We start from the raw sequence: 5,765 nt of genomic DNA, 5'->3' as shown, positions 1-5,765 counted from the left end.
CCCTCCTATGGGGCTTCAGAACCCTTCAGCTCCTTGGGTACATTCTCTAGCTCCTTTTTTGGGAACCTTGTGCTCCATCCAATGGATGACTGTGAGCATCTACTTCTGTATTTGCCAGACACTGGCAGAGGTCCTCAGGAGATAGCTCTACCAGGCTCCTGTCAGCAGGCTCTTGTTGGCATCTGCCACAGTGTCTCAGTTTGGTGATTGTTTATGGGATAGATACCAAGTGGGGCAGTCTCTGGATGGTCCTTCCTTCAGTCTCAGCTCTGAACTTTGTCTCTGTAACTCCTTCCATGGGTATTTTGTTCCCCCTTCTAAGAAGGATTCTGAGCTTCTGGACTAATATCCACTTATCAGGTGAGTGCATACTATGTGTGTTCTTTTGTGATTGGGTTACCTCACTCAAGATAATATCCTCCAGATCCATCCATTTGCCTAAGAATTTCATAAATTCATTGTTTTTAATAGCTGAGCAGCACTCCGTTGTGTAAATGTACCACATTTTCTGTATCCATTCCTCTGTTGAGGGACATCAGGGTTCTTTCCAGCTTCTGAATATTATAAATAAGGCTGCTATGAATATAGTGGAGCATGTGTCCTTGTTACATGTTATAGCATGCTCTGGGTATATGCCAAGGAGTGGTATAGCTGGGTCCTCAGGTAGTACTATGTCCAGTTTTCTAAGGAACCACCAAACTGATTTCCAGAATGGTTGTACCAGTTTGTAGTCCCATCAGCAATGGAGGAGTGTTCTTCTTTCTCAACATCACTGCCAGCATCTGCTCTCATCTGAGTTTTTTATCTTAGTCATTCTGACTGGTGTGAGGTAGAACCTCAGGGTTTTTTTGATTTGCATTTCCCTAATGGCTAAGGATGTTGAACATTCTTTAGGTGCTTCTCAGCCATTTGGTATTCCTCAGTTGAGAATTCTTTGTTTAAATTCTTATATATAGTCTGTGGATTCTTTCCTTTGAAATGATGTTTTTAGCTAAATAGTATTCTACTGGACATGTACATTTCAATTTGATTACTCTGCCACTGCCACAAGTTGGAGATATTTAGTTTGTATTGAATAAATGAAGTTTCTTTGAACATCAGAATGAATGACCTTGTTTTCATTGTTACTCATTAAATGCCTCACACTAGCATCACTAGTTCACATGCTAGACAGATGCACATTTATACCTGCATACTTATTTCTCACAAACAGATCTATGAAACTCTTTCCCAAAGTCTGTTAGGAAATGTTCTATTAGCACAAGCCCCATGCCAGTGTTGGAACTGCTTCTAGACTTTATGGCCACTTGCTTTCATAGGCTTTTGTTATGTGTTTAAAATTTGACCTACAGTATGCATAGGAATATTTGTGTGCATTTTCAATTGCATTTTTAAAAATGATTAACAATGTAAGACTTTACATACAATTAATTGTCCCTTGTTTATTTATGATAAAATGTCTGCTGGAAATTTTTGCTTATATTTAAGTTGGGTGTTTGCTTTTTTAGTGCTTAATTTTAGCAGTCTTTCCATACTTTAAATACATACTTTTATAAAATATTTACTTTGAAAATATTTTCTCCTGTTTTAACACTTTATTATGTAATCAAGTTCAAGTCTTTTATGAGTGCTGAAAGCATTTTGTAGATTCCTTCATTTAGTCCCCATAGGTGATAAATTCCAGGAATAATGACAGACTCATTTTTTTTTCTTTTTGACATGTGTGTTTCAACTTCTTGATTTAGTCTGTTGCCTCAGTGCAATATCTTTTCGAGAAAATAATTATGTTGGTTCTTGTTAACATTTCTATAATATTTTTTCGGTTATACTTGATAGATGATCTTTAGTAAACTGAGACTAATTCAGGATTAATCACAAAGCCTGTAATGACTATTGAATTTGTTAATTGATTTTACTACATATATTACAATCAGGATATAGTTTTAATATATTTATGAATTTAATTTAAATGTTCTGACTGTATGGATGAGATACTCTGTGTATTTACTTTCATGCAACAGAGTTTTTTTAATAAGTAAAATCCTAATTTTATTATTGGAAAAACACTTGCTACTTTTTAGATATATTCGGATAGCATTGCAAATATTTTTTGCCCAAATTCTGAGAAAAGATGGAAGTGAAGATATTTATTCTTGTGTTCCTTGATTATACATAAGTTAATTATAAAAAAATTTTAATGCATGAATGTTTATTCTGATTGTATTTCTTCTGTACTAAATCTGCTGGTTTGTCTCTTTTAAGAAATTTGTCACTGCCCTAGAGGCATTGCTGGTGTGGTTAATGTGTCACATGTGCATCACTAAGTGGCATAGAGGAGAGAGGTTATGTCTATGCTCAGTGTTCTGGTCTATGAACATCTGAATGATTAGTAACCTAACATTCCTTGAACAAAGCACACCTGAGATGGTGACCAATCAGGTGCAGGGGGTGGGGTGCGGGAGTTAACAGGTTCCCAGGATGGGGAATGATCCAGAGACTAAAAGAACCTGGCCTTGGACTGCAGTTCCCAGTGAGAGTGAGCCCTAGACTGATGACCCCAGGGCCATGAGAGATTATACTCTCTATATTAGTTTCATGTAATAGCTTTGATTTTTTATTAGATATTTTCTTTATTTACATTTCAAATATTATCGCTTTTTCTGCTTTCCCCTCCAAAAAACCCTATACCCTCTCCTCTTCTCCTGCTCACCAACCCATCCACTCCCACTTTGGGGCCCTGGCATTCCTCCATACTGGGTCATAAAACTTTCACAGGACCAAGGTCCTCTATTCCCATTGATGACCAACTAAGCCATCATCTGCTACATCTGCAGCTGGAGCCATGAGTCCCAAATGTGTTTTCTTTGGTTGGTGGTTTATTCCCAGGGAGCTCTGGGGGCACTGGTTAGTTAATAGTGGGGTCCTCCTATGGGGCTGCAAATTCCTTCAGCTGTTTGGGTATGTTCTCTAGGTCCTTCATTGGGGACCCTATGCTCCATCCAATGAATGACTGTGAGTATCCACTTCTGTATTAGTGGGGCACTGGCAGATCCTCTCAGGAGAAATCTGATAGAGGGCTAATATCCAATATATACAAAGAACTCAAGAAGTTAGACTCCAGAGAAACAAATAGCACTATTAAAAATGTGGTACAGAGCCAAACAGAATTCTCAAATGAGGAATACCAAATGGCTGAGAAGCACCTAAAAAATATTCAACATCCTTAGCTATCAGAGTAATGCAAATCAAAATAACCCTGAGGTTCTACCTCACACCAGTCAGAATAACTACGAACAAAAACTCAGATGAGAGCAGATGCTGGCAGTATGTGGGGAAAGAGGAACACTCCTCCATTGCTGATGGGACTGCAAGCTGGTACAACCATTCTGAAGATCAGTTTGACTGTTCTTCAGAAAATTGGACATAATTCTACTGGAAGATCCATCAATACCACTACTGGGCATATATATACCCAGAGCATGCTCCAACATGTAATAAGGATGTATGCTGCACTATGTTCATAGCAGCCTCATTTATAATATTCAGAAGCTGAAAAGAACCCTGATGTCCCTCAACAGAGGAATGGATACAGAAAATGTGGTACATTTACACAATGGAGTACTACTCAGCTATTAAAAACAATGAATTTATGAAATTCTTAGGCAAATGGATGGATCTGGAGAATATCTTCCTGAGTGAGGTAACCCAATCACAAAAGAACACACATGCTATGTACTCACTGATTTGTGGATATTAGCCCAGAAGCTCAGAATACCCAAGATACAATTCACAAAACACATGAAACTCAAGAAGAAGGAAGACCAAAGTGTAGATACTTTGATCCTTCTTAGAAGGAGGAACAAAATACTCATGGAAGGAGTTACAGAGACAAAGTGTGGAGCAGAGACTGAAGGAATGTTCATGCAGAGATTGGCCCACCTGGGGAATTCCTGCTTTTTTTTTTTTTGACAGGATTTTTCTGTTTTGCCCTGGCTGTCCTGAACCTCACTCTGTAGACCAGGCTGGCCTTGAACTCAGAATTCTGCCTGCCTCTGCCTCCCAAGTGCTGGAATTAAAGGGTGTGCCACCACACCCGGCTCATTTTCTGCTTCTTCAATACACTGGAATAGGATTACAATTATTTTATTGTCAACTTTCTGAGATTTGAGGGTAGTGAGGAACAACCTGATGAGAGTAGCCAATGATGACACCAGGGACAATGCTGGGGTCTCAGCCTATGCTAGCATCAGGGGATTATGTCTGGGTCCATGGCCTTGCATCAGCAGGGTTCTGTCACACCAAAGGCCAGGCTTGGTTTAGTATTCTGCCCAGAAAACATGTTGATGAATAAGAGCCATGTAGCACTGGTCCCACTTCTCACTTATGCATCATGGGAGAACTGGTCCTGGGGTCCTGAGAACAGAGCCACCCATATATATGGGTACCACTCATAGCCAACTGTAGTACTTAAGAGAGCCTTAGGTAAGTCAACCCTGAGGAAACTTTGTGAAAGAAGGCTCTGTACCCTACATAGGCAGCATACTAGAGCTAACCCTAGTGGTGGGGATTCAGGACTGCTTCTCCTGATGGGATGAATGTGAGAGACCCAACCCTAGTCTTGTATGCTGTGTAGTGGCCTTGATGAAGAAAAGACTCCCTCTATCTTTTTCTCGGGAGCTGGTCCCAGTGGATGCATGACAGCAAGAGAGCAATCCTTGTTTCTCACCTGCTTCAGCACTCAGGAAACCATTCCCTACACCTCATCTAGGCAGCACAGTAGAGTTGACCCTGCTGGTAGGAGAGCATGTGAGCTAGCCTCTAGGGTATGAGCTTGGGAGAACTTGTGTGCCACAGGGTAGTGCAGTGTGAAGGAGATATGTTTTCTCATACCCTCACTCCCTGTCACTTATGGCCCTGGGGTCATGAGATCAGCAGAACGTTCCATACACCTCATCTGGGCAGCAAGTAGAGCTAGCCCTAGACATGGGGACTGTGGGTGAGCCAACCCTGACCGTTGTCTGCTGTGTGGTGGCATAGATGGGACTTCTTCCCTCCCTCATCATTGATCATCTCTGGCAGGCAAAAGAGCTTGCCCTGGTGCACAAAGTAGGAAACTGACTGTCTCTCACGAGTTCAACACTCAGGAGAGTGGGTCATGCCCTTTGCCTGGGCAACAGAGTATCCCTGGTTGTGGATATTGTAGGTGAGCCTGCTCCAAAGGTATGAAAGCAAGAGAGTTGGCCAGTGGACTGTCTGACCAGCTTAGATACTTCTCAGGCCCAGATCCAGGACTTTGAAGTGACTTATCCCAACATCTACCTCATCAATGAACTAGTGAATTGCATGAAGTGGCCAGTCCTATATTTCCAAAACTACAGGATCTCCATGACACAGAGCAACTACAAGATAATAGAGAAGTTCTATACATGTTCTAGTACTGATAGAGTAGCAGAAATTGGTGAACAAATATGATACCAATGAGTTATTGCAATGAATGTTTGCAAGCAAAACTGTATGGAGAAAAGTTTATACTGCGGAGACATTATAGTTTCCATAAGAGATTCTTTTTCTCTGGGAGGAGGGGTGTTGCAAAAGTCTAGGACAGCTACAAAAGAAGAAGGAGGAAGATAAGTGGGCTTGGGGTGCATGATGTGAAATTCACTAAGAACCAATAAAGATTTTTAAACTTGTCTGGGTCGATCATATACTATAAACTCTTTGTAGAATTGGTAATACAGACTTAATTTTCAAAGTTTTTCTTTGTT

General features: G+C 40.6%; 1 non-coding gene across 1 annotated transcript; it reads left to right on the top strand.

The window, feature by feature from the left end:
* The first annotated feature begins 2,271 nt into the window (after positions 1-2,271).
* On the top strand, positions 2,272-2,402 carry LOC115030501. The gene has a single exon (XR_003836094.1). It is a non-coding gene; the product is annotated as a small nucleolar RNA SNORA17 (small nucleolar RNA).
* The last annotated feature ends 3,363 nt before the right edge of the window (positions 2,403-5,765 follow it).

The sequence above is a fragment of the Mus caroli genome, chromosome 2 (genome assembly GCF_900094665.2).
Source record: "Mus caroli chromosome 2, CAROLI_EIJ_v1.1, whole genome shotgun sequence".
NCBI lineage: Eukaryota > Metazoa > Chordata > Mammalia > Rodentia > Muridae > Mus > Mus caroli.
Note: the sequence above shows the minus strand (reverse complement) of the source record. Positions and strands in the feature narration are given on the sequence as shown.